The sequence below is a fragment of the Tenrec ecaudatus genome, chromosome 5 (genome assembly GCF_050624435.1).
Source record: "Tenrec ecaudatus isolate mTenEca1 chromosome 5, mTenEca1.hap1, whole genome shotgun sequence".
NCBI lineage: Eukaryota > Metazoa > Chordata > Mammalia > Afrosoricida > Tenrecidae > Tenrec > Tenrec ecaudatus.
Window position 1 is genome coordinate 114,534,766 of NC_134534.1, and position 22,242 is coordinate 114,557,007.

Sequence of the window (22,242 nt, forward strand, 5' to 3'; positions counted from 1 at the left end):
AGCTTCTTCCACAGCCTCCAGTGAAGCCTCAGAGAGGGACTGAAGTTTTTTCCATTTTCCCCATGGCCAGAGTGGGTTGATCTTGGTCCAAAGGTTTCTTGGTGGTACATAATGTTTTTCTCAGTCCTTTGGCTAAAGGGAGCATGCTTTGAATAGAGATAGGTTGGAGGTTTCTGCAGCATTCAGTCCAGAATATATAGGAGGCAATTAGAAACCCAGAGAATTCAAACCTGGGTTTCTTCCTAAATCCTATGTATCTTAGGAAGCCTGCCATCTTGTTTCCACTTTTCAGAAACTTCATATATTTATTGGCTGTGTCATTTGTTTTGGGATTTTTAGTTGAAAAGCAGAGGAAGAATGTTGAAAATCTAGAAGTCTCAAGCCATTCACTTTTAAATTTTAATTTAGGTTGATTGAACACCAGCTTTCATATTTAATTAATATTGTAAATATGCAATCCACATATTTTAATCTGATTTTTTCTTAGATTCTTCTTTAAGTTGGGGACCTAGATGTGACGTTTTTATAATTTTTCTACCTCTCTTGCTAGAGCTGTTGTTAAAACACTTCTATAGGACAAAACCAAAACAAAAAAGCCTGCAATTTGTGGAATTCTACTTCCTATAGTGTAACTACTACTATTACGGCTGTGTTCCAGCTATCTACATGTGTCACAGTAAGAGACGAAAGAGAAATCTATACAAAGGGCTCTCGTGAGTTGGTATGAGTTGATTCCTTTGCACTCTCAGCTGCAGGTCAATGCATAGATGCCTGTATTTCTCAGTTTCCTTGCACTGCCTTTCCGTTTTACTAACCATGATATCCTTCTCCAGGGACTGGTCTCTCCTGCCAACATGCCAAAAGTATGTGAAAGAAAGTTTTGCTTTCCTTGCTTCTAAAGATCATTCTTCATGTACTTGTTTGAACATTTTTCATATGCAGAATGTTTTATTACTGAATATTTAGCCCTAGAATTTTTAGAGACTATACTTACCTTGTCTCATCAGAATTTGACTCTTCAAATCTAAATCATTATGATTTAGTTCAAAACATACAAACATTTAACCTTTTCTACTTAGTCCCACTACATCAGGGAATAGACTTTGGGGGCAGAACAGAGAATGCAGAGCAGGAAGGAAGGGAAGAGCACAGGAGAAAAAAAGAATAAGGGAATTACACAATCATATAGCACACCAATTCATCACACGGATTCACCTGGTAGTATAAATCAAACAGCTTCACTCCCACTTCCTGCCTTTGTTTCCATGGCAAAACTATAAAACTGCTACCAGACCTCAATGTAGTAAACTTGAAATTAATGTACTTTATTTTGTTTTAAAGTGCATTACCCCTTCATATGAAATACATTTATTGCTTTACAGATTTATAGCATTTCAAAAATGATGATAGCAACATATGTACAAATGTGCTTGACACAATGAATGAAGGTATGGATTGTGGTAAGAGTTGTAGACCCTCCAATAAAAGTATTTAATAAAAATGATAGTAAAATTTGATATCAGTTATGATATGTTTGGAACCCTGGTGGCATAGTGATTACACATTAGGCTGATACCTGCATGATCGGCAGTTTGAAACCACCTACTGCTCCTCCACAGAAATACAGAGCTTTATAATCCTATAAAGAGTTACAGTCTTGGAAACTCACAGGGACAGTTCTATCCAGTCCTATTAGGTCACTATGGGTCAATGCCAACTTGATGGCAGTGAGAGTCTGATAACATGTTTGTTGTCTTAATTACATGTCAACTTGCCTGAGATATGATTCTCTGTGATTTGGTAGTTAGATAATTATGAAATTTGGCAGTTATGCAATGATTTTATAATTCCTCGTCATGTGATCTTGTGTTATCAGCTTATTAGTTTTAAGGGATTAGAATGGGATGCAACACCTTTACTGTGGCCATGACACTGATCCTATGCAAGGCGAGCTTTCCTGTAGTTTCCCTTGTATCAGCTTTTATCTTATAAGAAATAAAGGAAAGGCATGGAGGGAGCTGCTACCTGTGAGAAAGGAGAGGCACATGTCTTTGAACCTGGGATGCCTGCACTGAGAACCTTATAGCCTCAGGGGCAGACTGATTGGTTGATGCTAAGATGAGATGCTGGGCCCAAGTATGCTGAAAGAAGACAAGGACCTTCCACCAAGGCTAGCAAAGAAAACCTGTTGTCAGCACTCACAACTCAGACTTCTAGCTTCCTAAGTGTGAAAGAATATGTTTCTATTTGTTAAAGGTATCCATTTGTGAGATCACAAATACACCCCAGATTTCCTCCGCACAAATTATTTTAGAATCAATGTAAAAGTCAATCAAAATATATTTTTAATAACCAGTGAATATCATTAGATAGTTCATTAATATTTTGTCTGTAAGATACTGTGGAGATAATGGTAGAAGAATGAATAAGCCACCTGCCCAAATCAGTGAATTATGACACAGGGTTTTACATTAGCATTAACTACACTTAATTTTAGACCTAAGTTTATCCTTTAAGATTATAGAAAAAAATACCTGGGTTTTCTAAAATAGTTTAGTAACTAATATTTTACAACTTCAAGTATTTTTTTCATTAGAATGTCCTCACCTTTACCTCACCCTTATTTTCACCTGATTTACCCATTGAAACATATACTATAACCCAATTATAACTTATCTTTGGAGGGTCTTGGATGCTTTGTATTACAAGTAAGTATAAAGCCACAAACTCAGACTCATTCAGAGGTCCGGCAAGTATAGTAACCAGGCATAACAGTGAACCCTGAATTAGGGTCAAATGCTATTCATATACAGCTATATTCAGGATCTGGCTAAAATATGTCTTGATCTTTCCATTTTTCAAGAAAAAAAAAAGATTCCGCATTTCATGTTAGCTCTCCAAAGATGTTTGTTCTGGGAGATTAGACTTTACTATATGATACAGTCACTACTGCAGGTTAAAAGTAGTAAATTCATAGGCTGTGATGAGCTTAACAAAGATACCCAGTCCTAATCCCTGGAACCTATGAATGTTACCTTACATAGATCTTTGCAGATGTGATTAGCTAGATTATGAATCTTGGGAAGAGGAGATTCTACTAGATTACTCAGGTGGGTTTTAGATGTAATCACAGGTATTTTTATAAGACAGAAGCAGAGGGAAATTTTGCACAGAAAAGGAAGTAATGTGACCCTACCAAAAAATGCCATCAACCACAGAAGCCAGAAGAGGCAAATAGAGTGTATTTTTAGATGCCCCAGAAGGAGCATAAGGAGTACTGCCCCTGCAATACCTTGGTTAGCTTATGATGATTGTTACAGCAGTCATGGGAAATTAATATATAGAGACCAATATAATAATTCAATTATGTGTATGCATACGTGAGTATGGGATGCCTTGTGTTAATGTGTGTTAATTATTGTGTGTGAGAGACAGAGAAATAGTCGAGCGTGTATGAGTGTGTATTTAAACATTTGACAACATCATCATCAATAACAAATCACCCCACTGACTCATGGTAACCCTTGTGCTACACAGTTACACAGTTAACTGCTCCATAAAGTTTCAAGGCTGGGACTGCAAAGGGTGGGGGTGGGGTGGGGTGGGTACATGACTGCAATACAGGGAAGTAGATCACCAAGTCTTTCTTCTGCTGCAGGCACTTTCTAGAGGCAGATGGGTTAGAATCACTGACCTTTAGGTAAACAATTGACCTCAAGCTGCTTGTACACAGGGCAGGCACAGTGCCAACTGGCCCACAGGAATGGACTACTTTGTCTGCCTCTTACTCGTAGACCCAGTCATAGCCACAAGACTTGTAGTCAACCAGTTCCTTTGGCTTAGACCAAAGGCTGATTTCTTTCACAGCTTTTTTGACCTGAATGATGTTCCTGCCAACCTGAATACAGAAGTCCCCTCAGAGGGTGGCTGGCTTAGAATCCACTGGGTTGGTCTCCTGCAGCATCATGCAGCCCGTCTTCACCACATTCAGCCCCTCGCAGAACATCACCACAATTGGTCCGGAGTTCTGTACTTCACCAGCCCTGGGAAGAATGGGTGGTCTTTCAGGTCAATGTAGTGCTACTTCAGATGTTCCTCAGCACTTACATCATGGACACCAGGCAGAATCCCTTCTGTTCAAAGCTCTTTATTACTTTGCCCACCAGGCCAAGCTGCATTCCATCTGGCTTGATGGCAATGATGGTGCACATTGTTGGCCAAGGTGTGAGTGAGTTGGAGGGGGAGTGAGGCATGGGGCCAGACCCACGGAGTAGAGACAGGGCACCATTCATTTATTAATAATAATAATAAATCATTTTATTGGGGGATCTTACAGCTCTTATACCAATCCATTCATCAATTGTATCAAACACTTTAGTACATATGTTGCCATCATCATTTTCCAAACAATTTCTGCAGTACCCCTTGGTATTAGCTCCTCTTTTTTCCTTCCTTCCCCTAGTCTCCCATTCTCATGAATCCCTGATATATTATAAATTATTGTTACTTTCATATGTTACACTGTCTGCTCTCTCCCTTCATCCATGTTTCTGTTGTTTATCCCCCAGGCGTGGACGTGGGAGTTATACACCAACCGCTGTAGTTGGTTCCCCATTTCTCCCTTCTCCTCCCACTATCCCCCTACCTTCCTGGTATTGCTACTCCCATTACTGTTCCTAAGGGTTTTGTCTGTCCTGAATTCTCTGTGTTGAGAGATCTTATCTGTACCAGTGTACATATTCATGTCTAGCTGGGTTTGTAAGGTAGAACTGGGGTCATGATAATGGAGAGGGGATGGAGGGCGAAGCATTAAAGAACTGGAGGGATGTTGCGTGTTCCTTTGATACTATGCTGCACTCTGGCTGACTGTTCCTTCCTTATGACCCTTCTGTGAGGGAAAGACACCACTCATTAAGTGCTGGAAATAGCTGAAACTTTAAAGAAAGGCTATTAAGTATTTCCACATCATATTAATTTAAGAGTATAAGTAAGTCAACAATTTTCTCCCTACTAACTTTGCTAAAGAATTTTGGATCTGGACGTAATTTTTGTTTGTATCTTCTGAAGGGCTCAGCTTTACAGTGAGTGAGTTTTTTTTCCGTTGGATTCCCATGAGTTTTCATGTGCCAAATCCTTCAAAGTTTCTTCTCGGCCTACTGTGAGTGCGTCAGCAGTTCAAAATCACCAGTGGCTGTGTGGGAGAGAGATGAGCATTTCTGCACCCATAAAGAGTTAAAGCCTGGAGGGGAAAAATGGGGACCAGATAGGACTCACCCGTCTGCAGCTCCTGCTGCCAGACCAGAAAATTGGGAGGTAAGGTGAAGGAAACAGGGAGTTGGAGCCCTGAAATTAGAACTAGGGTACTAGGGTCTCTCCTGAACACCTTTTTGAGTGGGATTTCCACTCACAAAGCAACCAAGAACGCTCAAAAGGGCTCTAACTTTGGCGAACCTGGGGGCACCAGCTGCACCCTTGCTGGTAGCAGCGATTTCTGCAGGCAGATGCCAGAGAGGGGACAGAATCCCAGACAGGAGGGAGACCCCACACCAGAGCTCTCCGCGAGGTTAGCTGCCTTGAGCTCACAGTCTGGGCAGTGGTGGTGACGGGTAGCCATAATTTAGAGTATAAGAAAAAGTATATTTTTAACCTCAGGTAGATTGTGGTGTTGGAGAAAATAGATAGAAAGTCGGGAGTCCAGGGAGCAAATTTAGTTCCAATTGGCCGAGAAGGAAACAACCCCCTGATAAGCTGAATCTACCCCTCTGGTGGGCAGCCTGACAGCCCCCAAATCGGAGCACATCACAAGCATGAAAAAGGTGAAATATATATTATTGGTTTAAAACTCAAACCCAAGTCTGGTTGCTCAGTTCCAAGGAGCACAAAGGGGGGAGGCTCTTAACATAAATCAACATAAGAAGAAATCTAGCTATGGTATGCCAGAACTCAGCTACAGGCCTGGCAGCTTTTTGCATAGCAAAGACCCGCTGTAGCAAGTGTCAGCTTATACAACATGGAGCTTCAACCCAGTGACTGTGGGAGACAATTTCATTGATATTTTTCTAGCTGGCCAAGGGGATTAAAAAAAATAAAATCCTCTTACATAGTAAGCACCAGCAGACTAGATAGGACAAGTCCAGCTTCCCTCTCAGTGATTCTACACATAACTAGGGAGGTCCTGCCTGTCCTGGGGCCCTAGATGGGACTGTGGGAACACCTCAGCGCCCCCTCCCTGCCCCTGCAGCAGTGCTACATACAGTACAAGGCAAGTACACCAGCGAACTCCAGCACCCAAGTGCCACCTGGCCATGGTTGTGATCTTGCCTTTGAATTATCCCACACAGCATCTGTGCAACTCTACATCAAACAAGTGTGCCACCCGACTACCTTGAGGAAGAATTGGAACTCCTGCAGCCTCACGGACAGGTGATCAAGTCTCAGTTATCTCCTTACCTACTACTCTATTTTCGCTCCCTCTATTCACTAGCCCTGCTATCTATCCCACCACAGTCAGTCTCAACGAGCTCAGGTTTGTGTTGGTGTTGTTTTTTCTCTCCTGATTTCCCTCTTCCTCCCCTCCCCTTTCTCCCCTCATTCTCCTCTTCTCTCCCGCTCTCTCCTCTCATATGCCACTACTGGCTTCCAGGTCACTACCCTCTGTTTAGGGCAGCCTGCCCTCTGTGGGAGTGCTGTACATCACACAAGGCAGCAGGGACAAACATCTACACTGCGCTGCACTGTTGAAGAAACCTCCGTCATGCCTCTAAGGTGATCTCGTCAACTAGGGCAATTCTGCCCAGCACCACTGGGTCCCAGCATTAAAAGGGCATACCAACTTGCCATTGTGGGGCAAGGTCTAAATCCCTCTGGCCCCTCATCCAAGGAATCAGGGATCAGCTATCTCTTTATTCTTTATTCCCTTCTCTCTCTCCTCCCTTTTTACCATAAGAGTCAATCTTAGTGAATTCAATTGGCATTTTTCCCCCTTCTTTCTCTTTATTCTCTTTTTATTTCTTTCCTCTTTCTGTCTTTGTTCTCTTCGCTTCACTCTCTGCTTGTATGATTCCCTGTGCTCACTCTCATTCTTTTCACATGCTATTGCTGGTTCCCAGACCCCTACACTGGGCCTAAGGCAACCCTGCCTTCCCAGTGGGCAGCCTGACCCCTAAGACAGTGCTGCACACAGGAAAAGTCAGTGCTACACATAACACAGCACGGGGTCAGCTATTTCTTTAACTATTTTTAAAATTCTCTTTCCTTCTCCTTCATTTTCTCTTCTCTTTTTTTTCCTTCCATTGTGTTCTTTGGCGTTATCTTTTTTCTCCTCTTCTAGCGTCTCTCTATTTCCTACCACAGACTCAGCAGATTTAGTTCTCCTTTTTAGTTGTTTTCTTTTCTTTCTTTCTTTTTTTTTTACCTTTTTCGCCTTTATTTAATCTGTGCATTTTAGTTGCACATGGGTGAGTAGGTGTCAGTTTGCTTGGCATTATTGCCCCAGTCTGTGTATTCCTCTTTCCCTCTTTTACCTCTCCTCTCACTCTCTTTCCTTTCACAAGCCACTAGCGTCCTTCAGCTCATATCCCACTCCCTAAGGCAACTCTGAAGGCCCAACGTGGGGAGCTCCAACACACACTTATTGGCTTGGCAAGTAGCTGGGGAATTCAAGCTGGTCCTTTTCCACACACCAAGCAGCAGAGGGTTCTCCCCTACAAAGAGTGGGGGCATGCCCAGTCTAAATACTGAGGCACTACAAGTGACTGGGGAAATCGCCTGACCCTCACTTGTGGAGCTCCACACTACTGCGGGAACATCCACCCAACCTCTAAGGTGATCTCTCTGTCTACGGTAATTTCCCTGCCAGCTACAGAGCTCTACACCAAGGAGGGCATACCCGCACGCCCTCCTCAGCACTAAAGTTGCAGAGAAAAACACCAAATGCGAGCCGAGGTGCTCCAAGAATTGTGAAGCCTACTTAGAGATCGACCAGGGAAGCGACACCCTCGAGGCCCCACAACAACCTGACCAGTGTCACATGAGAGGAATATCCAACACACATTCCAAGTAATGGAATACTGGATGGCTAGGATAAGAGTGAAACCACAGGAAGATATAGTGATAGCTTGGTCCCTCAGTATAGCTACTGGCATGTAATTCACAGAAGTACTCATACAAATCCCCCAAGAGAGAGCCCAGGGCTCTTTGACACAGGAAGATGGCTCCAGGCGCCTCTAAAACAACACGTGAATAGCAACCAGTTCTAAACGCTTCAGCGAAAAAGCAGGAGAAAGAGAAGACAATGCCGGAAGAAGTCATGAACCTACTGATGGGCGTAGAAGTAGCAGATATTGACCTGCCAAAAAACAAATTTTCAAAATACAGCTTGAAGTCATAAAGGATATGAGGGAAGCAACTCAGAAAAAAAGATGAAATGATAGGGGAGATAGAGGCAACACACCAAAGGGAAATACAAGCGTTCAGGGATAAAATAAGAAAATCCAGTGAAAAATTGATGGACCTTGAGAATAGGCTTGAGGAGGCAGAGAAAACAGTCAAATAAGACAATCAAAGAAGCTGAAGAAAACTTGATAGTCATGTCTGATGCTATGAAAATAAACAATATTAGAATAATTGGACTACTGGAACAAGACACAACAAAGAAGTCAACAGCAAAAATAGCAAGGGAATTCTTAGAGGAAAACTTCCCCAGCTTAATAAATGAAAATCAGGCAACCATTCAAAAGACTGAAAGAACAGCAGTCAGTTTGAATCCGAAGAAGAAGTCACCAAGACACATAATTGTCAAAATATCGAACTATGAGGAAAAGGAGAAGATCATAAAAGCGGCTAGGGAAAAGCAAACAGTCACGTATAAAGATACCCCAATAAGAGTATGTTCAGATCTATCAGTGGAAACGATGAAGAAGAGGAGAGAATGGAGTAACATATTCCAAAAATTGAAAGAAAACAACACAAACCCAAGAATACATTGCCCAGCCAAATTATCTATTAAGATGAATGGAGAATAAAGAGTCTTCCCAGACAGGGACAACCTCAAAGAAGACTTAAAAACAAACCCAGCCCTACAAAAGATCCTTGCCGATCCAATATGGGCAGAAGATCAACACTCACCGAGGCAAATAAGAGACCATCACATAGAACAACTCCACCCATAGGGCGACAAAGAGGAAACAACCCCAAGGAGAGCATCAGTTCAATAGTGGAAAGGAGGCAAACATAAACCACACACAAAAAACAAGCAGATAAGATAGGTAGATAGGAAAATATCCATCACAGAAGGTACAAGATGACATCACAGAGTCCACAGATGGATATAATACCACTGAATATCAATGGCCTGAACTCAGACATTAAAAGGCAGAGGCTAACAGATTGGCTCAGGAAACATAACCCATCGATCTGTTACCTCCTGGAGACTCATCTCAAGCTTACAGACAAAAGCAGGTTGAGAATTAAAGGCTGGAGAAAAATATACCAAGAAAATGGTAATGCAAAAAAAGCAGGGGTAGCGATCTTAATATCTGACCAAATTGACCTCAAGATACAGACCATAACAAGAGACAAGGCGGGCACTATATAATGCTCAAGGGAACAATAAGTCAAAAACCAATGAGCATAATAAACATATATGCACTTAACGAGAGACCTGCGAATTTCATAAATCAAACACCCTAAAAGATGAAAAAAGAGACCACAGGTCCAATAATTATAGTCCATGACTTTAATACACTACTCTCTGAAAAGACAGATCATTTGAAAAGAAACTCAACAAGAAGCCTACAGATCTAAATAGCACAATCGGACGACTTGACTTGATAGATATTTTCAGAGGCTTCCACCAACATTCAAATAAATTCACATTGTTTTCAAGCTCCTGTGGCACATATTCGAAAATAGACCACATGCTGGAACACTAGTCAAACTTGAGTAATTCAAGCACATAGAGATTATACACACATCTCTCTCTCTGATCATTACGCCATAAAGCTGGGAATTAAACAGAAGGGCAGTGAAGAAAACAAGGGCCAACAATTGGAGAATGTATAATTTCCTATTGTGAAAGGAGTGGGTATTGACCCAGATCAGGGATGAAATCAGGAAGCTTCTAGAAACCAATGAGAATGAAAATACGACATACCAAAACCTGTGGAACACAGCAATGGCATTTATCAGAGGAAGACTGAAAGCAATGAATGCACACATTAAAAAAGAAGAGACTTGTGGATGATATGCTGACACAAAACTTACCCCAATTAGAGCAGAGTCAACAGAACAACCCTACTAATAGCAAGAGGATAGAGATAATAAAAATCAGAGCCAAGATACAGGAGAGGGAAAACAAGAAAACTATGAAAAAAATTAATGCCACTTAAAGTTGGTTCTTTGAAAGAAGTAACAGAATTGATAGACCTCTGGCAAACCTAACCAAAGAAAGGATGGAACAAACGACATTTGCAAGGATGAGGGATGAAACAGGGGACATTACAACAGACCCTAATGAAATAAAAAAGAAAATCACACGGTACTATGAAGGTCTATATTCGAACGAATTCAACAACTTAGAAGATATGGACAAATTTTTGGAAACACAATCCCTCCCTAGACTATCCCAGATGGATGTCAACAACCTAAACAGACCCATAGCAAAGGAAAAAAATAGACAAGGTAATCAAGGGATTACCAACAAAAAATTCCCCGGGCCAGATGGTTTAACTGGAGAATTCTACCAAGCATTCAGGGAAGAACTGACACCGATCCTATACAAACTGTTCCAGAACATAGAAAAAGACAAAAAACTCCCAAACTCTTTCTATGAAGCTAGTAAAACTTTGATACCTAAAGCAAGAAAAGATGTCACAAGAATCAAGAACTATAGACTAATATCCCTAATGAAAATCGATGCAAAAATCCTTAACAAAGTACTGGCCAATAGGATACAAAAGGATATTTAAAAAATAATTCACCATGATCAAGTGGGATTCATACCAGGGATGCAGGGATGGTTCAACATATGAAAGACCATCAGCATTATTCACCACATTGGCAGGAAAAATGACAAGAACCACATAATAATATCGATAAATGCGGAAAAAGCATTTGCCAACATCCAACACACATTCCTGTTTAAGACACATAAGGAGCTAGGAATATAAGGATAACTCCTCAATATTATACAAGCCATATATGAAAACCCAACAGCTCATGTGGTACTTAACGGAGAAAAGATGAAAACATTCCACTAAAAAGAGGACCAGACAAGGATTCCCCTTGTCCCCACTCCTATTTAACATCATACTGGAGGTCCTAGTTAACAAATATTAAAGGTATTCAGCAGGAGGAAGGAAGAGGCAAAATTATCATTATTCGCAGATGATATGATTCTATATATTGAAGATCCCTTAAACTCCACAAGCAGAGTGTTGGAAGCAATAGAGTAATACGGCAGAGTGGCAGGATACAAATCAACAAACAGAAGTCTATTGGACTGCTCTACACATCAGACAGGACCACAGAAGAGACAAGTAAAAAGGTAGTACCCTTTACAATTGCCAAGCACAAATTGAAATACCTAGGGATATACATGTCTAAGAACACGAAAGATTTGTATGAGGAAAATTATAAAACAGTACTTCACGAAACCAAAAGTGACCTCAACAAATGGAAGAATATCCCATGCTCATGGATTGGCAGACTGAACATAGTAAAGATGTCAGTTCTGCCCATGGCACTTTATAAGTTCAATGCTATCCCGATACAAATACCACCATCCTTCTTCAAAGAATTGGAAAAACAGATTACCAACTTCATATGGAGAGGGAAGAAGTCCAGAATTAGCAGAGAACTCCTCAAGAAGAAGGACAAAGTGAGAGGCCTTGCTCTACCTGATCTTAGCACGTACTACATGACCACAGTAGTCAAAGCAGTGAGGTACTGGTATAATGAGAGATATTCAGACCAAAGGAAAAGAGCTGAAGACCCAGAAATAAAAGCAGCAGCATACAGGCAACTGATCTTTGATAAGTGCTCAAAAAGCATCAAATGAGAAACAAGTGCCATCTTCAAAAACGGTGTTGAAAAAGTGGATATCTACCTGTAGAAAAATTAAGCAAGAACCTTACCTCACTCCATGAACAACAATAAACTCAAGGTGGATCACAGACCTTGAGATAAAACCTCAAATAATTAGGGCCATTAATGAGGGAATTGGGACAAACCTGAGAACCTTGGCACAGGGAATAAAAAGGCTATCAGAAATAGGGAAGGATACAAATACAGAGGAGTCACAAGTAGACAAGCAGGATATACTGAAGATAAGACATCTGTGTACATCCAAAGAATTCACCAAGAGAGCAATAAGAGAGTCCACCGACTGGGAAAATATCTTTAGCAATGACACAGCAGACAAAGGCCTTATTACTAAAATCTACAATACTTTGCAAGCTTACAATAAGAGAAAAACTAATTCCCCACTGAGGAGGTGGGCAAAGGACCTGAACAGAAGTTTCACAGAATCTGAAATCTGAATGGCCAATAAACATATGAGAAAATGTTCCCGATCATTAGCCATAAGAGAAATGCAAATCAAAAAAATTATGAAATACCACCTAACACCCTCAAAGAGAGCCCAATTCAAAAAATCAGAAAGTAACAAATGTTGGAGGGGCTGTGGTGACATAGGAACTCTCATCCACTGCTGGTGGACCTGTGGGTATGTATAGCCACTATGGATTTCGGTTTGGCGATTTCTCAAACAGATGGAAATTGAGTTACCATATGACCCAGCAAACCCCCTACTGAGCATATACCCAGAAGAGGCAAGAAACAAACCAAGGCCAGACATCTGTGCTCCAATATTCATTGTGGCACAATTCACAATTGCAGGGAGTTGGAAACAACCCAAATTTCCATCAACAGACGAATGGATTAGAAAACTGTGGTACATACATTTAATGGAGTACTAGGCATCGCTAAAAAGCAGTGATGAATGCATGAAGCATATCGTTGCTTGGGAAGAACTGGAGGAAATTAAGCTAAGTGAAGTAAGCCAAGCACAAAAGGACAAGTATAACATGAGTCCGCTGAGGTAAGTGCAAAAGGGGCACAGGGAAAAAGCTACTGTACACAAACACTCCAGGGGTGAGGTTGAGGTCCAGGTAGTATGGCAGGGTTGAGACCAAATCCCGGGGTACATATGGTAGCCAACTAAAACACAGGTCGAGGGAGGAAAGGGGAAAGAAAAAAAAGATGTGTGATGGGGAAATAGGGCACTGACCCACCCAAGAGGAGGGTATTGTTTGTGTCTCCACAGGGAAAGAGGGACCATATATAAAGCCATTGCCAGACGAATGCAGTGTGCCAGCAAGGAGTGGGGAGCCAGTGGAGGTGCCTGAGAGCTCAACCCCCATACCAACTACGTGGACAACTGCCCCTCACCCAGAAGAATTTACCTCAGAGGATGACACTGAAGCTGCAGCTAGGGGAGAGGGGCATGTTTGATCCAAACAAATGGGAGTAATGAAGGGGGAGGAAGAGAGAGTGGAGCGTGTCCTGGCCCATTGGGCCTGGAGGACTATATCCCTGCTCTGAACAGTAAATGGACAGAGTTGACAATATGGCTGATCCCACTATGAGACATGCCATCCCTTGATGGTCCAGGGCACTAAGAGGGCAACAATGGAGAGTCAAGGTTGGGACTGGCCCAGACTGACCTGACACCGAGGCAAACCACTAAAAGCACGCGGCAGATCAACAGTGGGAGCAGAGCAGGGAGCCCCCGAGGGAGTACAAAGGACAGACTCTGGGGCCAGAGCATGGTGCCCCATTGGACCTGACTGAAGGACACACCTAGAGATCAAAAACAGACCTTGATCTATTTACAGGTTTTTCTTTCTTTAAAAAATTTTTTTCTTTTAATTAATTTATTCTTCTATGGGTAATTGGTTTCCTTTTTTATTGTCATCACTGTGTTCTCACTCATTGACTATCTTGCTGTGACTTGATTTTTGGTGCATATTATGATCTCTACAGATCTATCTAGATAACATAGACTGGATGGATAATTTCAAGGAGAAAACAACGAGACCAATGTTTCCGGGGGGGGGGGCACGGGAGAGGGGGAGGAGAGGGTAAGGAGGTGGTGCTGGACCAACCCAGGGACAGGGGAGCAATAAGTGCTCCAAAATCCCTAGCAAGGATGGTGTGAGAGGCCTGTTAGGGATTCAGCAAGGGCAAGGTAACCGAGGGAAATTACTGAAACCCAAATGAAGGCTGAGCATGATAGTGGGCCGAGAGGAAAGAACTAGGTGACAAAGGGTATTTATAGAGGTCTAAAGACTGGAATGTACATATGTAAATATATTTACATAAGAGTGTGGGGAAACAGATCTACGTGCATATATTTATAGGTTTAGTATTAAGGCAGGAGATAGATATTGGGCCTCCACTTACTCAATGCAAGAACACGTTTTTCTATTAAATTGGCATTCCAAGATTCACACCATCCCGACACGATTGCTGAAGAAAAATATGTGCATAAGCAAATGTGCTGAAGAATTCTGATGGTGCCCGGCTATCAAAAGATATAGCATCTGTGGTATTAAAAGCTTGAAGATAAACAGGTGGCCATCTAGCTGAGGAGCATCAAAGCCCACATGGAAGAAGCACACCAGCCTATCGGACCACGAGGTGTAGAAGGGACCAGTTATCAGACATCAAAGAACTAAAAATCATATCAGTGGGTGCCCACCTTCCTGATAAGATCACTGAAGATAGATGTGTGCATAGGCAAATGTGGTGAAGAAAGCTGATGGTGCCTGACTATCAAAAGATACAGCATGTGGGGTCTTAAAGGCTCAAAGATAAACAATCGGCCATGTAGTTTAGAAGTAACGAAGTCCACAAAGGAAACACATCAGCTTGTGTGACCACGTGCTATCGAAGGGATCACATATTAAGTATCAAAGAACAAAAAATTATATCATTGAAAATGTATGCGAGTGCAGAGTGGAGACTCAAAGCCCATTGGTAACCAACTGGACACCCCTTACTGAAGGGTTGTGGGAAGGAGATGAGCCAGTCAGGGTGCAGCGTAGCAGTGATGAACATGTAACTTTCCTCTGGCTCTTAAATGCTCCCCCTCCCCCCTCAAGTATCATTATCCAAAATCTACCTTATAAATCTGGATAGACCAGAGGATGTACATAGGTACAGATAGCAACTGGAAATGCAGAGAATCCAGGACAGATGGCTTCTTCAGGACCAGTAGTGAGAGTGGCGATACCTGGAGGGTGGAGAAAATGTGAAGTAGAAAGGATCTATGTATAGCCTCCTCCCTGGGGGATGGACAGCAGAGAAGAAGGTGGGGGAGACGTCAGACAGTGTAACATATGACAAAATAATAATAATATATGAATTATGAAGGGTTCATGCGGTAGGGTGAGTGGGGAGGGAGGGGGGAAATGAGCAGCAGATTTTAAAGGCTCAAGTAGAAGCAAATGTTTTGAAAATGATGATGGCAACAAATGTACATATGTTCTTGACACAATGGATGTATTTGTGGATTGTGATAAGAATTGTACGAGCCCCCAGTAAAATGATTTTTAAAATGAATTAAAGCCTCAGAAACCCACAGGGGCAACTCTACCCTGCCCTATAGGGTCTCTATGAGTTAGAATCAACTCAATGGAAAGGAGTTTGCTTGTTTGTTTGTTTGTTTGTTTGTTTGTTTGTTTGTTTGTGTGGCTTGTAACCAGAACTAGTACAGTGCCTTCTACAGGTGCCTAACACCAGGATACCTTCCCTCTACTATGGATGAAAGCAGGGAGACTCAACGTGCTAGTCCACTTAAGACAACAAGCTTGTCCCTCATCAAGAATACTTATGTTCCCCACCCCCCCAACTATCATGATCCCAATTCTACCTTACAAATCTGGCTACACCCGAAGGATGTACATAGGTACAGATAGCAACTGGAATAACATGGAATCCAAGACAGATGACTCCTTCAGGACCAGTGGTGAGAGTGGCGATGCCTGGAGGGTGGAGAGAATGTGTGGTAGAGAGGGGGAACTGATTGCAAGAACCTAAGTACAGCCTCCTCCCTGGGGTATGGACAGTAGAGAAGAAGACAGGGTAGACGTCTGACAGTGTAATATATGAAAAAAAATAATTTATGAATGATAAAGGGTTCATGAGGTAGGGGGCAGTGGGTAGGGAGGGGGAAATGAGCAGGAGATATTAAGGGCTCAAGTAGAAGGCAAATGCTTTGCAAATGATGATGGCAACAAACATACATATGTTCTTGACACAATGGATGTATGTGTGGATTGTGATAAGAATTGTACGAGCCCCCAATAAAATATATTTTTAAAGAATATCTTATGATTTTCAGTTGAGCCAAAAGTGTGCTTAGTGATGTGACTGATTTTCATTCCATGAAAGTTCTTTGTCCGGTTACCAGTAAGCCACCATGTGAAGACGGACAGCCAGTGCACAGACCACATTTAGAGCAGCAGTGGCCTAGAGCTCCCCTAGGGAGAGAGAACTCTAGAAGCATGCTCATTCTTCCTACTCTCTTTCACTGTTTCCTCTCAGAAGGCAAAGGGGGGAGGAAAGGGGGAGTCTTTGCTTCAGAATGATGTTACTATTCTGCATAAAATATACCATTTCTTTTTAATCAAAAGGGAATCATTTTTTCCCACCTAACCATCACTTTTGCCCTTTGAAGTCAGAGCTTGTGCTAAATCCAATTTGCTCTGGATGGTCTTTTAGGAACCTTTTAATCACTAGCAGGATTTGCCTGTTTCTAATGCAGAACTGCCTCAGTTCCCAAAAAGAATCACATTCACTAGTTACATTTACCAGAGGAAAACTTTAAAAATAATTGAAAACCAGATTAACAAGATTAAAGCAGAATCATGATGCAGTTTTGTTATGTTCTAAGTGGAATGGGGTCAGGGGAGGAAAAGGCTTGGAGTGACTTTAAATTTGAGAGGGTTTTTTCCCCAGGTTTTTTTTTCTTTCATTTTTTTGGTAAAAATCAGGCTTTAGTTCATTCAGTAAGTCTACCCAGGTCTTTCACAGCAGTGTAAGGTTAGGTGCCTCCAGGCATTTGCCAGACAGGAGGCTATATTTTAGTCCAAATGGAACTAGAAATGGAAATGGCAGTGAGTTAATTAAACATGTTTTGCTGAGACTTTTTCAGAGTTCACAAGGCTGCACAGACATAGACATATGGAAGAAGAGATTAACTTCATTACAGGAATTAGAAATAAGAGGGGGGAATAATACATTCCAGAAAAAATATAAGCCATCAAAATGAGACAGAAACTACATAAATGCCAAAAATATGTTTTCTTCAAACCCTGAAAATAGATGTGCCAACTTCTCTAGAAAAACATTTATTTTAAACTGTTGGAAAACATAAAAGCAAACCTCAAAGTAATAATGGGGCATGTGTTAGAAATGAGGTCTTCTGGCAGCAAGCATTTTCGCGTTGTTATTAAAGAGCTGTGTGCTTGCGAATATTTCATGGAAGTCACAGTTATTGGCTAAAACCGAACCTGTACCATGAAGAAGGCCAAAGGCGAACACCCAACTTCTCTATATGCCCCTGGAAATACTCGAGCTCTCTGTGTTCCTTGTCAATTCTAGCAGGGGGAAAATAAACGAAATATTCAAAGCGTACATCTGTATGTGTGCTTGGAGCTGCTCAATGCCAGTTAAGCTGTGTGAAACTGTCAGCATTCTCCTGAAGCACGATGGGGCTTTCTATTCCAGTAAAGAATTAAAGTCTCAGAAACTCAAAGGGGTTCCTATAAGGTCACCTGAGTTGGAGTCAACTCAATAGAAATGAGTTCAATTTCTCGGCTGTGTACAAAAGCACAAAGCAAAACAGAAGTTTTACAAAATACGCATAGAAGGAATATGATTGCACTGAAAGCAAATGCGACATCTACACAGCAAACAATCCTCCGGAGATTTCTCTCTATCCACAATGAAGGATGGGAATAAACTGGCTACTGAAACAGAGAGTGCTGCAGAGATGCCTGTGGTAGAGCAAAATGATAAGCCCTACTGGAATGGTTTAAAGCTTGTCACTTGTTCCCTGCTTTGTAGCATGTTGGGCCTGATCTGGTTTTCAGCATTCTCTCTCTCTCATACTGGGGTTTATCTATGATGTATTTTGTCATTGTGGGCAACCCGCTTGAATTTTAGTTATAGATTTTTCTGTTTTTCCATATATGAAAGCAAAGACTGATGAAATTATAGCGACAACAATTAGAATAAGGGTTCCTTGGGGGTACAGTGGGGAAGGTATGTGTGGCAGGTTTAAGGGGAGTGGATATCAAATGATTCAAGAAGGAAGAAAATGTTTTGAAACTGGTTATGGTAACAATTGTACAATGCTGCTTGGTGTGACTGAACTATGGAATGGTATGGTATCTGTATTAGCTCCCAATAAAATGGTTTTGAAATAAATAAATAAATAAATGGGAAATTGCATGTGAAAAAAATTAATGAAAGAAATAAATGCAAATGGACTAAATTCATAAATCAAAACCGAATTCTATGCTGTATATAATACATGAGCCTAAAATGAAATTATTGTAAAAGTGAATAGCCAGGCTGGTGCCTGCAAGAATCCAGCAGGATCCTCAGTGGCATTAGAACAGAGGTCCTCAACACTGTTTGGACCTGCTGTGCCTTTTTGAGAGAAAATAGCATTCAGCACCCCCTGAAAATGAACTCTTATGCTATAGCCCATAATCTAGGAAAAATGGTTAGTATCTGATTTTGTAGCCACCCTGGATGGTGTTCCGCTGCTCCTCAGTGTGGGGCACTTTGCCCACTTTGAGAAACACTGCACTTGAAGAAGGTAACCAAGGGGAGTAACATCATTAGGACTATAGAAACCAAAATTTATTGGAACTACAGCTGAGAAAAGTAGGATAGCATTTCCCTGAAAACCTATATAGAGTAACAAACTGCTTGCAGAGAAAGAATATTTGAATAAGACCAAGAGTCTCTATGTAAGCATCTAAATTCCAAAACATCTGGACATGGTAAAAACTCACTTTCACATAAGAAACCATAAAAAGTACTCCTGAATGGCTGACAACATCTCTCTCAATTTTTTCTTCACTTCTTCTACGACCTCAAATCGCTGTACTTTCATTTCCCTCTGCGTTTATAGTAACAAAAAGTAGTCGCACGAAATGCATTCAGGTGAGAAAGGTGCATGGGGCAAGAGAGGCATGCTGTTTTTGCCAAAAACTGGAGCACAGAGAGGGCTGTGTGAGCATTATTGTGGAGGCAAAAGCAGTCCCCAATCAGCCACAAATCAGGCCTTTTCTTTTGTTGGACACTGTTACACAATCTTTTCAGACCCTCTAAATAGAAAGCTTGATTAACAGGCTGACCTGGTGGAATGAACTCCAAATGTACTATCCGCCTTCATATCAAAAAAACAAATGGGCATCATCTTAATCTTTGATTCCATTAGATGAGCTTTTTGGGGAGAAAGGTGATGATGGTGCCTTCCACTAGCTTAATTGATGTTTGCTTTGTGGGGTTGTTAGAATAGCATCATGTCTTGTCATGAGTAATGACCTTGGAAAATTCTGGGTCGCTTCAGAGCTGTTCTTTCAAAGTATGACATGTTTCCAGTCGATGCTCTTTTTTCTGGTCAGTCAGAACCTGAGACACAAATTTCCCAGCAAACCTCATTCCCGAATCTTCTGTTAAAATGTGCTGAACCAAGCTCCAAGATAGTCCAGATAGCTTTCCCAATTCTTCAGTGGTTCATCGTTGGCGTCAAGCACAAGTACATGAAGACATTTTTGTCCATTTGGGAAGTTGACAGATGTCCCAATGAGGTTTGTCATCAATGGACATTGCACCTTTTTTGAAATGAGAAAAACACTCCCCCACTTCAGTTTTTCCCATAGCGCTGTCCTTCAAAGCTGTGTTCAACAACACATCATTTTTTCCTGAGCAGGAAACAAAATTTCAGTCGCCCACTGTTCTCTTAAATCGGTCATCACAAAAAAACAAAGTTTGAGTGAAACTAATTTCAGGAAAATATTCACGTGACCAAAGAGTACCTTCCCAGGTGCGAGTTGCTCCATGCATGCCTAGTGGGAGAAGTGTGTTCTACAAAAGCTCCACTCAGCAGATCTTTTTCCTGTTTTGTGGGGTACCCCCTCTTATATCAGCAATTTCTCCTCACTTTCAGCAAGCAGTTATGTCACCTGCATACTGCAGGTCATTAATCAGCCTCCTCCACTCCTGATGCCACACTCTTCTTCATATAATCCAGCTTCTCTGATGATTCACTCAGCATAGATTGAACAACTATAGTGAAAGGATACAACCCTGACCTACACCTTTTCTAATTTTAAACAAAGCCATGTTAGTCTGGGTAGACTAGAGAAACAAATCCATAGAAACTCATGTGTGTATAAAAAGAGGTTTATATACAAGAGCAGTTGAATATTGAGGAAACATCCCAGCCCAGTCCAGTCCAAGCCCATATTAGCCCACATGTCTGAAAGCAATCTGGAAAGTCCTCTTCAGGTTCATGAAACACATGCAACGATGCCAAATGCAGGACAACCACAGGCCAGTGGATAGAAAGTCGCTGGATCCAGTGGCGTTGTAATCATCTGTGTTAGTCTGGGTACATTAGAGAAACAAATCCACTGAAAGTCATGTATAAGAGAGAGTTTTATATAAAGGGGAAGTGCACGTCAAGAAAACATCCCAACCCAGTGCTGCCCAAGCCCACAAGTCCAACATTAGCCCATTTGTCCAACGCCAATCCACAAAGTCCTCCTCCATCTCACAAAACACACGCAATGATGCCGACTGCAGGAGGAAAGCTGAGTCAGTGAATGTGTTAAGCATGTCTGCACTGGCACGGGTCTCCACATGGCGGCTCCAGCACCCAGGGATGTATCGGGGTGGATTCCTGTGGCTTCTCCTCAGATATGTCTTGCAGGAAGTGAGCCTTGCCAGCTGAAGCAGGGAACTAACTGGCTAAGGGAGCTGCACCCTGGTCTGACCATCATAAAGCAAGAGACCCGAGAACTAGAAAGGGGAGGCTCACTGAGCCATTTATCTCTCTTCCCTTCAATTAACTCCACATGTGTTTATCGGCCAGGTTGACACAATAAACTTTAACTATCTCAGCATCTTAGCGCTGGCAGGGGTCTCTATGTGACTTCTCAAGGTTCAGAGGTCTGGTTGCATCAGGGTAGCCCCACGTGGCTTCTCCAGCTCTGGGCACTAGTGTAATTCTATGTGTAGCTGCAATGCCTCTCAGTGAGTGAGTCAAGAGAGAGGATGTCTCCTACCTCCAAGGAGAAAAAAAAAGATTTCCCAGAATTCTCAGGAGAAAGCCATGCACACAGAGCCCTCTTTGGCTATGACCCAATTGACAGACTAGACTCCACTCCTTCACTCTTAATCCCCTCCAGTCCCAAACTGACACTAGATTATGTAACTACCACACTGGCTGTATTCTTTTATTTTAAAATCTTAAATTAATCTTTCATCTTAAATTAAAATTTTTAAATAAGATCTACAAATTCATCTTGCATACTTTGGACATATTTTCAGGAGCGACCAGTCCCTAAAGAAGGACATCATGTTCGGTAAAGTGGAGGGAAGATGAAAAGAGGAAGGTCCTAATAGAGATGGATTGATACAGTGACTGCATCAGTCAGGCATAGGAACCATTGTGAGCATGGCACAGGACAATATAGTGTTTTGTTTGGTTGTGTATATGATTGCTATAGGTTTGAGCCAACTTGGTGGGACATAACAATAACAGCTTACCCATAAGGAGACATCCTGTACTTCAGATCAGAGCTATGACCCGATTAGACCATCCTAATTACGTTAGATCAGATTGGGCCTATGACCTGAGTTAGAATGGTGCAATCCACCCTCAGCCCCTTTGCTCAGCATACAAATTGAATAAATATGGTGCAAGAATACAACCCTGACAGACACCTTGCCTAATTACATCAGGCAGCATCCACTTGTTCTATTCTAACAACTGCTTCTGGTTCATGTGAAAGTTCTGCATGAGCACCTTGAAGTCTTCTGTAATGCCCACTCATCTCCATGTTCTCCATCATTTATTATGACCCACACATTCAAATGTCTTCCTATAGTCAATAAAGCACAAGTAAGCATTTTTCTAGTATTCCCTGCTGTCAA

General features: G+C 41.7%; 1 pseudogene; it reads right to left on the reverse strand.

Annotated features, from left to right (window-relative positions):
• Window positions 1-3,784: 3,784 nt before the first annotated feature.
• On the reverse strand, window positions 3,785-4,211 carry LOC142449230 (nucleoside diphosphate kinase B pseudogene; annotated as a pseudogene).
• Between the last annotated feature and the right edge of the window lie 18,031 nt (window positions 4,212-22,242).